The 18,027-nt window shown below is 42.2% G+C and overlaps 1 non-coding gene across 1 annotated transcript; it reads right to left on the minus strand.

Annotated features, from left to right (window-relative positions):
- Nucleotides 1-2,636: 2,636 nt before the first annotated feature.
- Nucleotides 2,637-2,744, minus strand: LOC112739660 (small nucleolar RNA R71). The gene has a single exon (XR_003170594.1). It is a non-coding gene; the product is annotated as a small nucleolar RNA R71 (small nucleolar RNA).
- Between the last annotated feature and the right edge of the window lie 15,283 nt (nucleotides 2,745-18,027).

Consider the following 18,027-nt stretch of genomic DNA (forward strand, 5'->3'; position numbering starts at 1 on the left):
GATTTTTTTTTTTGTAATTTTTTTGTATTTTTTTTCGAAAATTATTATGAAAAAGAAAAAATAAGGATTCCAAAATTTTTAATATGAATTCCAGGAATCTTATACTCTAAAGCTCCAATCAAAGGGTCAGGCATGGCTTAATAGCCAGCCAAGCTTTAGTATGTAATCCAGACATGACACGCCTAACATGCCCTACAGTCGTGGCTTTACAGCCAGCTAGGCTTCAACATGCTTCATGAAACACTAGAATTCATTCTTAAAAATTCTGAAGAAAAATAATTTTTTTTGAAAACACATTTTTTTTCGAAAACAAAAGAAAAATTTTTGAAAGATTTTTGAAAACTTTTTGAGAACAAAATAAGAAGAAAATTACCTAATCTGAGCAACAAGATGAACCGTCAGTTGTCCAAACTCGAACAATCCCCGGCAACAGCGCCAAAAACTTGGTGCGCAGAAATTGTGATTACACTTTGATTATGTAAAATTCATCGCTCTTTCTTTCCCTGGTAATGGCGCCAAAAACATGATGCCAATACCATGGTTCACAACTTCGCACAACTAACCAGCAAGTGCACTGGGTCGTCCAAGTAATACCTTACGTGAGTAAGGGTCGAATCCCACGGAGATTGTTGGTATGAAGCAAGCTATGGTCACCTTGTAAATCTCAGTCAGGCGGATATAAAATAGTAATGGGGTTTTCGAAATTAATTAATAAAATAGGGATAGAAATACTTATGTAAATCATTGGTGAGAATTTCAGATAAGCGAATAGAGATGCTTTCATTCCTCTGAACCTTTGCTTTCCTGCTATCTTCATCCAATTAGTCTTACTCCCTTCTATGGCTGGCTTTATGTAATGCATCACCATTGTCAATGGCTACTTTCGGTCTTCTCTCGGGAAAATGATCCAAATGCCCTGTCACGGCACGACTAATCGTTTGGAAGCATTACCCTTGTCAATGGTTACATCATATCCTCTCAGTGAAAGTGGTCAACGCACCCTGTCACGGCACGACTATTCATCTATCGGTTCTCGATCATGCTGGAATAGGATTTACTATCCTTTTGCGTCTGTCACTACGCCCAGCAATCACGAGTTTGAAGCTCGTCACAGTCATTCAATCATTGAATCCTACTCGGAATACCACAGACAAGGTTTAGACTTTCCGGATTCTCTTGAATGCCGCCATCATTCTAGCTTACACCATGAAGATTCTGATTAAGAGATCTAAGAGATACTCATTCAATCTAATGTAGAACGGAAGTGGTTGTCAGGCACGCGTTCATAGGGAATGATGATGATTGTCACGTTCATCACATTCAGGTTGAAGTGCGAATGAATATCTTAGAAGCGGAATAAGATGAATTGAATAGAAAACAGTAGTACTTTGCATTAATCTTTGAGGAACAGCAGAGCTCCACACCTTAATCTATGGAGTGTAGAAACTCTACCGTTAAAAATACATAAGTGAATAGAGGGTAAGCATGGCCGAATGGCCAGCCTCCCATGGAGGTCTAGAGATCTAAAAATGATCAAAAGATGTATAATACAATAGTAAGAAGTCCTATTTATAATAAACTAGCTACTAGGGTTTACAGAAGTAAGTAATTGATGCATAAATCCACTTCCGGGGCCCACTTGGTGTGTGCTTGGGATGAGCATGAATGTTACACGTGCAGTGGCCATTTGTGGAGTTGAACGCTAGGTTTTGATCCATTTCTGGCGTTCAACTCTGGTTCTTGATCCATTTCTGGCGCTGAACTCCAGAATCGGGCAGAGATCTGGCGTTGAACGCCACTTTACGTCATCTATTATCGAGTAAAGTATGGACTATTATATATTGCTGGAAAGCCCTGGATGTCTACTTTCCAACGCAATTGAAAGCGCGCCATTTTGAGTTCTGTAGCTCCAGAAAATCCACTTTGAGTGCAGGGAGGTCAGAATCCAACAGCATCAGCAGTCCTTCTTCAACCTCTGAATCTGATTTTTGCTCAAGTCCCTCAATTTCAGCCAGAAAATACCTGAAATCATAGAAAAACACACAAACTCATAGTAAAGTCTAGAAATGTGAATTTAACATAAAAACTAATGAAAATATCCCTAAAAGTAACTAGATCCTACTAAAAACATACTAAAAACAATGTCAAAAAGCGTATAAATTATCCGCTCATCAGAAGCTAAGGCACAACCCTCTGGAGAGGACCTGACAGAAATTTTCGAAAAAGAAGGAGACATGGCCAAACCTAATAACAATGGTGGAGATGCAAGGAAGATGCTTGGTGACTTTATTGCACCCTCTTCCAACTTCTATGGAAGAAGCATCTCAATTCCTACCATTGGAGCAAACAACTTTGAGCTTAAGTCTCAATTAGTTTCTCTAATGCAGTAGAACTGCAAGTTTCATGGACTTCTAATGAAAGATCCTCATTAGTTTTTATCTGAATTCTTGCAAATCTGTGACACTGTCAAGACCAATGGAGTTGATAACGAGATCTACAGGCTTATGCTTTTCCCTTTTGCTGTAAGAGACAAAGCTAGAACATGGTTGGATTCACAACCTAAGAAAAGCCTGAACTCTTGGGATAAGCTGGTCAGTGCTTTCCTGGCCAAATTCTTTCCACCTTAAAAGATGAGCAAGCTTAGAGTGGAAATCCAAACCTTCAGACAGAAGGAAGGAGAGTCCCTCTATGAAGCTTGGGAAAGATATAAGCAACTGATCAAAAAGTGTCCTACTGACATGCTTCCAGAATGGAGCATCATATGTATACTCTATGATGGTCTGTCTGAGTTGTCAAAAATGTCATTGGACCATTCTGCAGGAGGATCTTTTCATCTGAAAACTCCTGCAGAAGCTTAGGAACTCATTGAAATGGTTGCAAATAACCAGTTCATATACACCTCTAAGAGGAGTCCTGTGAACAATGGGACGCCTCAAAAGAAGGGAGTTCTTGAAATTGATACTCTGAATGCCATATTGGTTCAGAACAAAATATTGACTCAGCAAGTCAATATGATTTCTCAGAGTCTGAATGGATTGCAAGCTGCATCCAACAGTACTAAAGAAGCATCTTCTGAAGAAGAAGCTTATGATCCTGAGAACCCTGCAATGGCAGAGGTAAATTACATAGGAGAATCCTATGGAAATACCTATAATCCTTCATGGAGAAATCATCCAAATTTCTCATAGAAGGATCAACAGAAGCCTCAACAAGGCTTCAACAATAATGGTGGAAGAAATAGGTTTAGCAATAGCAAGCCTTTTCCATCATCTTCTCAGCAACAGACAGAGAATTCTGAACAGAGCCATTCTGGCCTGGCAACCATAGTCTCTGATCTATCCAAGACCACACTAAGTTTCATGAATAAAACAAGGTCCTCCATTAGAAATTTGGAGGCACAGGTGGGTCAGCTGAGTAAGAAGATTTCTGAAACTCCTCCCAGTACTCTCCCAAGCAATACAGAAGAAAATCCCAAGAGAGAGTGCAAGGCCATAACCATGACCAACATGGCCGAACCTGGAGAGAGAGAGGAGGACATGAGTTCCAGTGAGAAAAGTCTCATGGGACGTCCTCTGGACAGAAAGGAGTTTCCCTTTGAGGAACCAAAGGAATCTGAGGCTCATACAGAGACCATAGAGATTCCATTGAACTTCCTTCTGCCATTCATGAGCTCTGATGAATATTCTTCCTCTGAAGAGGATGAAGACATCACTGAAGAGTAAGTTGCTAAGTATCTAGGAGTAATCATGAAGATGAATGCCAAGTTATTTGGTAATGAGACTTGGGAGAATGAACCCCCCTTGTTCACTAATGAACTGAATACATTAATGAGGCAGACATTACCTCAGAAGAAACCGAATCCCAGAAAATTCTTCATACCTTGTACCATAGGCACCATTACCTTTGAGAAGGCTCTGTGTGACCTGGGGTCAGGGATAAACCTCATGCCACTCTCTGTAATGGAGAAACTGGAAATTTTTGAGGTACAAGCTGCAAGAATCTCCCTAGAGATGGCAGACAAATCAATGAAACAGGCTTATAGACTAGTAGAGGACGTGCTAGTGAAGGTTAAAGGCCTTTACATCCCTACTGATTCCATAATCCTAGACACTGGGAAGGATGAGGATGAATCCATCATCCCTGGCAGACCCTTCCTAGCCACAGCAAAAGCTGTGATTGATATTGACAGAGGAGATTTAGTCCTTCAGTTGAATGAGGACTACCTTGTATTCAAGACTCAAGGTTCTCCTTCTGTAACCATGGAGAGGAAGCATGAAAAGCTTCTCTCAATACAGAGTCAAACAAAACCCCCCACATTTAAACTCTAAGTTTGGTGTTGAGAGGCCACAACCAAACTCTAAGTTTGGTGTTGAGAGGCTCCAATCCTGCTCTGATTATCTGTGAGGCTCCATGAGAGCTCACTGTCAAGCTATTGACATTAAAGAAGCGCTTATTGGGAGGCAATCCAATGTTATTTAATTATATCTATTTATTTTCTATGGCTATTTTATGTTTTCTTTAGGTTGATGATCATGTGAAGTCACAAAAACAACTGAAAAATCAAAAATAGAATGAAAAATAGCATTAAAAATAGCTCACCCTGGAGGAAGAGCTTACTGGCATTTAAACGCCAGTAAAAGTAGCAGAATGGGTGTTAAACGCCCAGTCTGGCACCATTCTGTGCGTTTAACACCAGAAATAGGCACCAGACTGGCGTTTAACGCCAGAACAGAGCATCAAGTTGGCGTTAAACGCCAATAAAGGGAGAAAAGCTGGCGTTAAATGCCATAAACAAGCAGCAATCTGGCGTTTAACGCCAGAATTGCATTCTAAGGGCGTTTTGCACGCCTAAATAAAGCAGGGATGCTAAGTCCTTGACTCCTCAGGATCTGTGGACCCCACAGAATTTCCACCTACCCCACCTCTTCTTTTCTCCTTTTCACACCTTTTCATAACACTCTTCCCCAAATACCCTTCACCAATCACCTCCAAATTCAAAATCCTTTTCTTCCCAAACCTAACCCCAAATACACGAAACCTAACCTTTCCCCCACCCCTATATAAACCCCTCACCACTCCTTCATTTTCACACATTATAACCACTACTTCTACCCCTTGGACGAACCACATATCTGCCTTCATCTCCTCCATTTTCTTCTTCTTCTACTTCTTTATTTCTTTTTTTGCTCGAGGATGAGCAAAACTTTTAAGTTTGGTGTGGTAAAAGCATTGCTTTTTATTTTTCCATAACCATTAATGGCACCTAAGGCCAGAGAAACCTCAAGAAAGAGGAAAGGGAAGGCAATTGCTTCGACCTCTGAGTCATGGGAGATGGAAAGATTCATCTCAAAGGTCCATCAAGACCACTTCTATAAAGTTGTGGCCAAGAAAAAGGTGATCCATGAGGTCCCTTTTAAGCTCAAAAAGGGCGAATATCCGGAGATCCGACAAGAGATTAGAAGAAGAGGATGGGAAGTTCTCTCCAAACCTATTCAACAAGTCAGAATTTTAATGGTTCAAGAGTTCTATGCAAACGCATGGATCACTAGAAACCATGATCAAAGTATGAACCCGAATCCAAAGAATTGGCTTACAATGGTTCAGGGGAAATACTTAGATTTCAGTCCGAAAAATATAATGTTGGCGTTTAACTTGCCAATGATGCAAGAAAACACGCGCCCCTGCACTAGAAGGGTCAACTTTGATCAAAGGTTGGACCAAATCCTCATGGATATATGTGTGGAAGGAGCTCAATGGAAAGTTGACTCAAGAGGCGAACCGGTTCAATTGAGAAGACCGGACCTTAAGCCTGTGGCTAGAGGATGGTTGGAGTTCATCCAACACTCTATTATTTCTACTAGCAACCGATCCAAAGTAACTGTGGATCGGGCCATCATGATCTATAGTATCATGATTGGGGAGGAAGTGGAAGTTCATGAGATTATACCTCAAGAACTCTACAAGGTGGCTGACAAGTCCTCAATTTTGGCAAGGTTAGCCTTTCCTCACCTCATTTGTCACCTCTGCAATTCGGCTGGGATTGTCATAGAGGGAGACATCCTCATTGAAGAGGACAAGCCCATCACTAAAAAGAGGATGGAGCAAACAAGAGAGCCCACTCATGGACCTCAACAAGAGCATGAGGAAATTCCTCATCATGAAATCCCTGAGATGCCTCAAGGGATGCATTTTCCTCCAGAAAACTATTGGGAGTAAATTAACACCTCCCTAGGAGAATTAAGTTCCAACATGGGACAACTAAGGGTGGAGTACCAAGAGCACTCCATCATTCTCCATGAGATTAGAGAAGATCAAAGAGCTATGAGGGAAGAGCAACAAAGGCAAGGAAGATACATAGAGGAGCTCAAGAGCACCATTGGTTCTTCAAGAGGAAGAAGACGCCACCCTCACTAAGGTGGACCCGTTCTTTAATCTCCTTGTCTATTTATTTTTTCTATTTTTGTTTTCTATGCTTTATTTTTTATGTTTGTGTCTTCATTACATGATCATTAGTGTCTAGTGTCTATGCCTTAAAGCTATGAATGTCCTATGAATCCATCACCTTTCTTAAATGAAAAATGTTCTAAAAGCAAAATAACAAGAAGTACATGATTTCGAATTCATCCTTGAAATTAGTTTAATTATTTTGATGTGGTGACAATACTTTTTATTTTCTGAATGAATGCTTGAACAGTGCATATTTTTTGAATTTGTTATTCATGAATGTTAAAATTGTTGGCTCTTAAAAGAATAACGAAAAAGGAGAAATGTTATTGATAATCTGAAAAATCATAAAATTGATTCTTGAAGAAAGAAAAAGCAGTGAAGAACAAGGCTTGCGAATAAAAAAAAGAAAAGAAAAATGGCAAAAATAAAAGAAAAAAGAAAGAAAAAGAAAAAGCAAGCAGAAAAACCCAAAAGCTCTTTAAACCAAAAGGCAAGAGCAAAAAGCCAATAACCCTTTAAACCAAAAGGCAAGGGTAAAAGGATCCAAGGCTTTGAGCATTAATGGATAGGAGGGCCCAAAGGAATAAAATCCTGGCCTAAGCGGCTAAACCAAGTTGTCCCTAACCATGTGCTTGTGGCGTGAAGGTGTCAAGTGAAAAGCTTGAGACTGAGCGGTTAAAGTCGTGATCCAAAGCAAAAAGAGTGTGCTTAAGAACCTTGGACTCCTCTAATTGGGGACTCTAGCAAAGCTGAGTCACAATCTGAAAAGGTTCACCCAGTTATGTGTCTGTGGCATTTATGTATCCGGTGGTAATACTGGAAAACAAAGTGCTTAGGGCCACGGCCAAGACTCATAAAGTAGCTGTGTTCAAGAATCAACATACTGAACTAGGAGAATCAATAACACTATCTAAATTCTGAGTTCCTATAGATGCCAATCATTCTGAACTTCAAAGGATAAAGTGAGATGCCAAAACTGTTCAGAGGCAAAAAGCTACTAGTCCTGCTCATCTAATTGGAGCTAAGTTTCATTAATATTTTAGAATTTATAGTATATTATCTTCTTTTTATCCTATTTGATTTTTAGTTACTTGGGAACAAGCAACAATTTAAGTTTGGTGTTGTGATGAGCGGATAATTTATACGCTTTTTGGCATTGTTTTTACATAGTTTTTAGTATAATTTAGTTAGTTTTTACGATGTTTTTATTATTTTTTAAGCAAAAATCACATTTCTGGACTTTACTATGATTTTGTGTATTTTTCTGTGATTTCAGATATTTTCTTGCTGAAATTGAGGGACCTGAGCAAAAATCTGATGCACAGGCTGAAAAAGGACTCCAGATGCTATTGGATTCTGACCTCCCTGCACTCGAAATAGATTTTCTGGAGCTACAGAAATCCAATTGGTGCACTCTCAATTGTGTTGGAAAGTAGACATCCAGAGACTTCTAGAAATATATAATAGTCCATACTTTGCCCGAGTTCTGAGGATGCAAACTAGCGTTCAAACGCCAACTTCCTGCCCTATTCTGAAGTTAAACGCCAAAAACATGTTACAAACCAGAGTTAAACGCCACAAACAGGCTGCAACCTGGCGTTTAACTCCAAGAGAAGTATCTACACGTGTAAAGCTCAATGCTCAGCCCAAGTACACACCAAGTGGGCCCGGAAGTGGATTTCTACATCATTTACTTATTTTCTGTAACCCTAGCTACTAGTTTAGTATAAAAACTACTTTTAGTGATTTATTTTACATCTTTAGATCATTTTTGAGATATCTTTTGTATCACTTTTGATCTCTTGATCACGTTTAGGGGGATGGCCATTCGGCCATTCCTAGACCTTCATCACTTATATATTTTCAACGGTGGAGTTTCTACACCCCATAGATTAAGGTGTGGAGCTCTGCTGTTCCTCATGAATTAATGCAAAGTACTATCGTTTTTCTATTCAACTCAAGCTTATTCTTGTTCTATGATATTCATTCGCACACAAGAACATGATGAATGTGATGATCAAGTGACACTCATCATCATTCTCACTTATGAACGCGTGCCTGACAAACACTTCTGTTCTATATGAAAACAAGCTTGAATGCGTATCTCTTGGATCTCTCTTCAACGATTCACATCGTCTCTCCTGATAACAGAGAATCTGAATCTGATATTAGAATCTTCGTGGTATAGGCTAGAATCAATTGGCAGCATTCCTGAGATCCGGAAAGTCTAAACCTTGTCTGTGGTATTCCAAGTAGCATCTGGGAAGGGATGATTGTGACGAGCTTCAAACTCGCGACTGTGGGGTGCAGTGACAGTGCGCAAAAGGATTATTGGATCTTATTCCAACACGATCGAACTAACAGCTGATTAGCCATGCGGTAGCTGTGCCTGGTATTTTTCATCCAAGACGAGAAATCCGACAGTTGATTAGCCGTACAGAAACCGTAGAGGACTATTTTCACTGAGAGGACGGAAGGTAGCCATTGACAACAGTAATACCCAACATGCAGCTTTCCATGGAAAGGAGTATGAATGATTGAATGGATGCAGTAGGAAAGCAGAGATTCAGAAGGAACAAAGCATCTTCATACGCTTATCTGAAATCCCACCAATGAATTACATAAGTATCTCTATCTTATTTTATGTTTTAATTATATTTTAATTATCAAAATCCCATAACCATTTGAATCCACCTGACTGAGATTTACAAGAATGACCATAGCTTGCTTCAAGCTGACAATCTCCGTGGGATCGACCCTTACTCACGTAAGGTTTATTACTTTGACGACCCAGTGCACTTGCTGGTTAGTTGTGCGGAGTTGTGAAGAAGAATTGAGATTATGATCGTGCATACCAAGTTGTTGGCGCAGTTGAGATCACAATTTCGTGCACCAACAAGCAACAATTCAAGTTTGGTGTTGTATGTGTGAGCATCTTCTCTATCTTTTCCTAGTGAATTTACATTCGAATTGTTGAGTTTAATCAAGATTTAAATATCTTTTAGCCACTATGGATGATACTTTGAGTTGTATAATTCTGTTTATTTCAAGTAGCATTCGGATGGATTTGATGGAGTTTCTGTAGAAAAAGAGACGAAAGTGAATGATGCTATCAACCCTGACCTCCTTGCACTCCAACAAGAATAACCCGAGCTACAGAGGTCCAATTAACGTGATTTCAGTGGTATTGGAAATCTAAATTCCAGAACTTTCCAACGATATATAATAGTATACACTTCTTCTCCAGCACACTCGGCCTTGGTGGCGCCTAACTTGGGATTTTCCAAGTTAGGTGCCAAAGGAAAGCTCACACGCCAAAAGCACATTGCGTAGGTGGCGCCTAACTTGGCTTTTCCCAAGTTAGGTGCCAAGACACACTCAACATGTCCAAGCAAGGCTGCCATAATGGCGCCTAGCTTGGGAATTTCCAAGTTAGGTGCCAGCCTTAAATCATCAAGTGGTCCTAGCGCTTAATCAAGCAGCATGCAAAGATCTTCATCAATTTTGGATTAAACTTTATTTTATTTAAAAATAGGAAAAGATATTATTTATTTTTAGAAAATATATTTTATATTAATTAAGATTAGATATAAAAAGGGAAAGATTCATCCCTTCGAGCAAATCTCTTTCTCTCAGACCTTATTCCATGTTTTACAGTTTTTAGAATCCTTATTTTCTCTCTGAATCATGAGCAACTAAACCTCCACTGTTAAGGTTAAAAGCTCTGCTTATTCTATGGATTAATACTATAACTTTTCTATTTTAATTCATGTATTGATTTCAATTTCAAGAATTATTTTCGTTCTTTATCTTATGAATCTGGGTGGAACGGAAGTATGACCCTTATTCTATTTGAGTTCTGTAAAACTTGGGAAAGCTCTTTGCTTGAGCAACAGCTTGAAAATAATTTCTCCTAAATTTCTAATTATCTGGAATTAATGGGATACGTGACATATAATCCTCTCATATTTGGATAATTAAGATTTCTGTGGCATATAAACTAGAATTGAACTAAACCCTCTAATTGGAATCAAGTGACCAAGGAATTGGCAGTTGATGAAGGTTAGAGGAGACTAAAAAGGTCTAAGGAATTAGGATTTAGTCACATATAGTTTGCCATGAATTGAATCTTGCATGATTAAAATAGTTGGTAAGAAAAGTTAATCTGGAAAATAAATACCTCTGAAACCTTAACTGTTTTCTCCATATATTTAACAACCCGTTTACTGCTTGCTTTCTAATTTTCTGAATTTACTGTTTGATGCAATTGAACTCTCAAAACACCATTTTCTACTTGTCTAACTAAGTAAATCACTCAATCCTTATTTCTTAGTCCATCAATCCTCGTGGAATCGACCCTCAATCACCTGAGGTATTGCTTGGTACGACCTGGTGCACTTGCCGGTTAGTTTGTGGAGGCCATCAGAGCAAATGGCGACCTCTTCGCCTGGACTCCGGCCGATATGCCAGGGGTAGACCTTGAGTTTATGTCTCACTGGCTTGCTGTAAAACCAGACGCTAAACCCGTAGCACAGCAACGAAGGAAAATGTCGCAAGAAAGGGCCAACGAGGTGGCCAAGCAGACGGCCAGCTTGTTAGAAGCAGGATTCATCAGGGAACTCGAGTACTCGACGTGGTTGTCGAATGTAATTCTCGTCAAGAAAGCCAACGGAAATTGGAGAATGTGTGTCGACTACTCGGACATTAACAAAGCGTGTCCAAAGGACTCCTTTCCCCTCCCAAACATTGATGCTTTGGTAGACGCGGCAGTAGGGTACCGGTTCCTAAGCTTCATGGATGCATACTCTGGGTATAACCAAATACCGATGCACCAACCCGATGAAGAGAAGACAGCGTTCATAATGCCAACTGGTACTTACTGCTACAAAGTGATGCCATTCGGACTAAAGAACGCAGGAGCCACCTACCAGAGGCTGATGAACAAGGTTTTTAGCGGTCTCATCGGTAAATCCGTTGGGGTTTATGTGGATGATATTTTGGTAAAAACAAGCAAGCCATGCGACCTAGTCAGTGATCTAGACGCCGTTTTCAAGTCTCCTCGTAAGCACAACATGAGACTCAACCCCCCTCAAGTGTGCGTTCTACATGGAAGCTAGGAAGCTCCTTGGTTTAATGATAATACAAAGGGTGGTAGAGGCCAACCCGGATAAGTGCGAAGCCGTCCTACGGATGTCAAGTCCAAGTTGTGTCAAGGACGTGCAGAGACTGGCAGGGAGACTTACGACCTTATCTCACTTCCTCGGGGCCTCGACAGCAAAGGCCCTACCTCTTTTCAACTTGATGAGAAAAGAAGTAATCTTCAAATGGACTCCGCCCTGTGAAGAGGCATTCAATCACTTCAAAAAGATACTCTCGACACCCCCTATCCTCGGCAAGCCAAAAGAAGGCAAGGTTTTGTTTCTATATTTGGCAGTAACAGATGAAGCCATGGCGGCTGTCCTTATCTGAGAGGAAGACAAGGTTCAGCAGCCGATCTACTTCATTAGCAAGGTCCTCCAGGGAGCAGAGCTAAGATACATCAAGCTGGAAAAGCTAGCTTATGCTCTGCTAATCTCGTCCTGGAGGCTGAGGCAATACTTCTAGGGGCACCCGATCATTGTGAGAACCGACCAAGCCATCCATCAGATCTTACAAAAACCCAACCTAGCAGGTCACATGATGGTATGGGCAATTGAACTGTCTCAATACGACTTGCAGTATGAACCCAGGCATGCGATCAAGGCCCAGGAAATGGTGGACTTCCTAGTTGAGGTAACTTGTGATTCCCCCGAGAACCTGACCACACGGTGGAAGCTCCACGTTGACAGAGCCTCCAACCAAGCATTAGGGGGGCGGAATAATACTTGAAAGCTCGACCAGGATGATTTATGAGCAATCGATCAAATTTGACTTCCCATTCTCCAATAACCAGGCGGAGTACGAAGCCTTGATAGGGGGCCTTCTTTTAGCAAAAGAGGTCGGAGCTTCACAAATTGAGGTCAACAGTGATTCTCAAATCGTGACCTCTCAAGTCAACGGGACCTACCAAGCTAGAGACTCCCTGCTCTAGAAGTACCTGGAAAGGGTAAAAAAGTTGTGCGGCGACTTCGAAGAGGTCACGGTTCAACATGTACCCAGGGAAAGGAACACCAGAGCCGACCTCTTGTCAAAACTGGCAAGCACGAAGCCAGGCGCGGGGAACGATCTTTGATCCAGGGACTGATAAAGGAGCCGTCGATAACCCTATGTGTAATGCAAGTGACGAACTCCCCCTCATGGATAAACCCGATTCTCCATTTCTTAGAAGACCACCAATTCCCCAAGGACAAGAAAGAGGCAGCGATGATAAGGAGGTAGGCGGCCAAGTTTGTAGTAATACAGGGCCAGCTGTATAAGCAAGGGTTCAACCAGCCTTTGCTGAAGTGACTACGCCCCGACCAAGCAGGTTACGTCCTGAGCAAAGTTCATGAAGAGTGCTGTGGCCACCATATAGGGGGGAAGCGCTGGCCAGGAAGCTCGTCAGAGCTGGGTATTACTGGCCCTCAATGATGTCGGATGCACAGGAGTTCGTAAAAAAATACAGGAAGTGCCAGGAGAAAGCCAACTTGTACAAGTCCCTAGCAGTGGAGCTAGGCTCAATGTTAGCCTCTCGGCCTTTCGCCTAGTGGGGAATCGACCTCCTAGGCCCGTTCCTAGTTGGTCCCGGGCAAGTTAGATATTTAATTATAGCCATCGATTACTACACCAAATAGGTCAAGGCAGAACCACTGGCCAGCATATCATCGGCAAATTGTCGAAAGTTCATGTGGAGACAAGTGATCTACAGGTTTGGAATCCCCAAAGTCATTATCTCGGACAATAGGACCAAATTCGTAGATAAGAAGTTCGGCGAGTTCCTTTCAGGGCTGAGAATTAAGCAAAAGTTTTTCTCGGTCGAACACCCGCAGAGCAATGGTCAGGTAGAAGCCGCAAACAAAATTATTCTTAAAGGCCTGAAAAAGCAACTAGACCAAAAGAAGGGCTCCTAGGACGACACCACAATCCTCCACAGGAGAAATACCTTTCCAACTCACCTATGAAGTCGACACGGTAATCCCTGTGAAAATCGGGGAGCCCAGCCCAAGGTTACTCCTTGGTGGTGTTGAAGAAGCAGTGGAAAAATACTTGATCGATGAGACAAGGGAGGAAGCCCACTTGTCGGAAGTTTCTTTGAAACAAAGGATAGCCCTAAGGTACAACGGCAGGGTGCTGAGCAGAAGCTTTGAACAAGGCGACTTGGTGCTGCGGCGCAACGACATTGGGCTGCCGACGCCTGGGGAAGGCAAGCTGACAGCAAATTGGGAAGGTCCATACAGGGTAAGGGAAGCCCTTGGTAAGGGAGCTTACAAACTGGAACGGCTCGACGGGTGCGAGATACCGAGGACCTCGAATGCGGCAAATTTAAGAAGGTTCTACTCCTAGGAGGCGACGCCAGGGCGTGTTGGGTTTTTCCATTGTCCTCACCTTTATTTTATGATGTTTGGTTACTGTTTATACTTTATTTTGTGAGTCCGTGAACATTTATATGTCGCTACGCCGTTTCACAATTATTAACGGGTTATGTCTTATGTTTATTTAACATTTCACATTTCGTGTGTGCTTTTCTGCCTTGGCGGCTTTCCGGGATTGATCGCCCCGGGGACCAATTCAAATCCAACTAATGGATACAAAACAAACTACGGTTTATGGCCTACCGGCCATGCGACCAAAACAGTAAACATCTTTCATTGGCACCACATCGGCTTATTTAATACTTGTTCACGAAGAATAAACAATTCAAAGTTAAAAACTACAAGTGTCACACCAGATACAAAAAAGAAAGAGGTGCCTCGGCGGCCCAGTCAACAAAATATACAAAGAATTACAAGTTACTTCTTCATATCGACTATCTTGCCATCCTGGATAGTCTTGAAAGCTCCTATAGCCAAGGTATCAAAGTTGGGAGATAGCAGCTTGACCTGCGCCTTGATGGCCTCCTCAGTGCTTGCAATCACCTCGTAAGCATTCTTAACAGTCACTTTGTTCTTTTTCTTCAAGCTGGCGACCTCTCCTCTTAGACCGGTAGCCTCAGCTTTGGCAGTATATGCGGAGGCAACAACCTCGACCAATTTCTTCGCTAAGGCAGTGACCTTTGCCTCTGCCGTAGTCGCCCAACCCAACGAGACATCAAGCTGGCTCTCCAGGGTCATCTCCCGGTCAACAAGATGGGCCACTGTCCCATTAGAAACTTCTAACTTCTCTTCTATGTCTGCTAGCTTGACCTTCATTGTCTCCATTTCAGCCTTCAGGCTCCCGACCTCCCGTAGAAACGAGTGGTACTTGCCGTCTAGCACCCCAGGCAGGGCTAGAATGGGTTCATCTTTTCTCGCGATGGTCACAGCACGGAGTATGCAGCAGTAAACCCATCTAGCCTGAGAGGCCAAGTCCCTACCATGGAAGAAGTTGTCGGTACCTGGCATGAGCTGGGAGTCAATAAACCCCCCAGCATCAAAATTCTTCTCCATTACGGTGAGTGCTCCTTCTGGGCTAAACGTCGCCTTCCTTTTCTTAGGATTCTCAACGATGGTCAGGTTGGGACCCGCATCCTCATCGGGTATCTCCTCGGAAGGGAGGACCACCCCGGTGCTAGGAATTGCAACGGCGCTGGTGCCGGTGGTTTCTTAAGGAGTAGGACCTGATTGAACCTCGAGAGTCGGGGAAAGCGGAGCCTCGGTAGAACAAGATTTGGAGCTATCGTCACTGTGCCCTGGGAGGAACTGGGCCAGCAGATTGCTAAGTCCAACCTTCTTGGCATCCATGGACACTAAAACAAGAAAGAAAAACATGGCGTTAGACTAAGTGAAGCAAATACTCGAACCCATGAACTAAAAATATGGTGGACGACCCGACGACTCACCCACATAACTTCTACCCATCTCATGACCACCCATCAGTAGATGGGGGTTGAAGTTATTCTTGCCAAAGATAGCCAGCAAGACATTGGCGATTTCCCGATTTTACTGGTTCAAACCTTTGCAAGTGCTCTTTATTAACCAATTCGACCCAGCCCCAAAGCTCCAGTAGGTCGGGATACGCTATTCTCCTTCCAAGGTTAACTAGAAGGGATGACAACCCTCAGCGGACCATACTTTGAAGTACTTTTCTTTGAAGCCGTGAAAGGAATCTTCGAATAACCCGAAGATCCAGTGACCTTGCACGGCCCGAAATGACATGTACCCCTTTTGTGTTTCCCTTCTTTGGAAGGACTGGTCAAGAGGAAGAAATAAAAGAATACTTCCACTAATATCGGGAGCTCCAAGCACTCGCATACCATCTCGAAGCAACGAATGGAGGCCTAACTGTTTGGATGTAACTGTGACGGCGCCACATCACATCGGTTTAAGAGAGAGATGACAAAAGGAGAGAAGGGATGCCGAACCCCCAAGTTAGTAAACATAGATTTGTATACCCACATCCAGTCGGCTACCCGAGGAGTATTCATGTTAATATGGCAGATGCATTCCCGATCCCCAGGAACAAACGTGTCGTAATGTCCCTCTTCAGGACCACCCCCACAGAGCTGATTGGAATTTCGGAGCTCTTGCAGCTCCGCAACGGTCATCTTAGAAGCCGTATCTTTGACATCAGAGGTAACCCAAATATAACGGTCCACTGAAACTCTCGAGACAGGGCGTTGTGCCATACATACAGTAGGGCACCACTTAAAGTCAGACCCGGGTGGTCGGAAACTCGGGAGATGCGGAAACTAGCGCTACGTCCTACTATGCAATAATCTATGGTCAATTAAACGCAAAAATGGTGCACTTAATGGTAATCCTCCTGGAACCTATCTAGCGGCACCGTAACCCAAACGAAAGCAATTATAAACAATCTAGGCAGTTAAAGAAGGAAACAACAACAACAACAAAAACCAGAATTAATCTGTTAAAAATAAAGGGAGTCGATGCTTACCAGGAAGTGAAAGATGAGGAGTGATGAATTCCAAGGAAATGCAGTGAAGCAAGAAAGGATTGGAGGGCCTGAATTGGAGTGAATTAGGAAAGAAAAGAAAGAAGAAAGCAGGAGTGAATGCAGAAGCAGAAGCAATTTGAAGTCAGGTGCAGTGTAAAGGAATAAGGAGCGAGAGGCAAGAAGGGAGAATGGTAACTGACACTGAAAAGTTCAAAAGTCAGGGCAAAATGGGCTTTTTACCCTAGGTTTCAAATCAGCCATAATGAGCATTAAATGCTCGACGCAACAATCGAATAGACTTTTCTGATAACGAGCAAAGGCCACGCGCCTTGGGGCCACAAATTCCACCACAGACCCATGTCCCCACGAGAACTCGGCCAAGAAAGGCGAGTAGTTCAAACGTGCTAGCTATGAGCTGCGCCATACCTATCGCGTTGGGGCACTGTTTCGGCCCGACCCGCCAACAACCCAGGTCTAGGCCCGAGCGGCCGACCCGATGGTCATGCTACCCGAACCAGGAGGAAACTCACCTTTTTCTCCTCACCACGTGGAGCCTGGACAGCTAGCAGAAGCTTTTAGGAAGGTGGGTCTGACCCCGAAGGGCCCACCTGATTATGGACTATAAGAGGGGAGGGACCTACCCCTCTCCAGAGGTACATCACTTACCCTAACCCTAATCGCCGCGTATTATATGGATACTGGTTTGAGCGTTAGAATCCTTGCAGGTGGCCCCACCACATTGTCATCCCGCGGATCCTAACCTGTGACCACCTCCAGCTCTTCGATTCGCACCCAGGTCCTAACCCCCTCAAGTCTCTGCTCCATCAAGTGAACTAGCCAAAACCGTCAAACCTCTGAGAACCTGAGCAAACGAACAATATATATATAAAATTAAGTAATAGGTCATTCTATACGTATACTAAAGAAAAAATCATGTTATTATATGGCATTGATGTCAACTTTGTTTATTTAGCAACAATTTTAGCTAATATTTTCCACATTTAAAAATGATTTGGTTTTATTTTTAAAAATATTAAACAAGAATATTCACACCATTATTCAACTTAAAAACTTTTTATCTCATTCATAAAAGTGAAATTCAAATTCTCGATACTTTTTATCTCAATGGGACACTTGTTTAAGCGAACGAGTGAGCTGACCACTTGACCAACACAAGTTGGTTATTTAATTTACTTCTTTATTATCTACAAATTTCAACATCTATTTCAATTTTGAAAGAGTTAGCCAATCTGTACTTTTTCAACATGAATAAATATTTTTGTTTTCTTTGTGGCCCATTACCACTGCATAACACACATAAAAATAAATCATTAAAGCCCACCACCCTGTCCAAAGAAAAAAAAAGTCTGCCACCGCTTTAGTTAGGCTCCTCCTCTCAGATAGCTTCACTAATCAAGCTTCTGTAAGCTTAGCTCAGACCTTATTAGAGACTTACGATATTACCCTTCTATGTGATACGAGGAATATTCAAATCAGGTTGTCTCACCTGCGTAGACTATTCTTTTGTCTACTAAAACATCATCCTTCCAATATCAACCGTTTACATATTTTAATTTATATCTATATGGT

This window comes from Arachis hypogaea, chromosome 13 (assembly GCF_003086295.3).
Source record: "Arachis hypogaea cultivar Tifrunner chromosome 13, arahy.Tifrunner.gnm2.J5K5, whole genome shotgun sequence".
Lineage (NCBI taxonomy): Eukaryota > Viridiplantae > Streptophyta > Magnoliopsida > Fabales > Fabaceae > Arachis > Arachis hypogaea.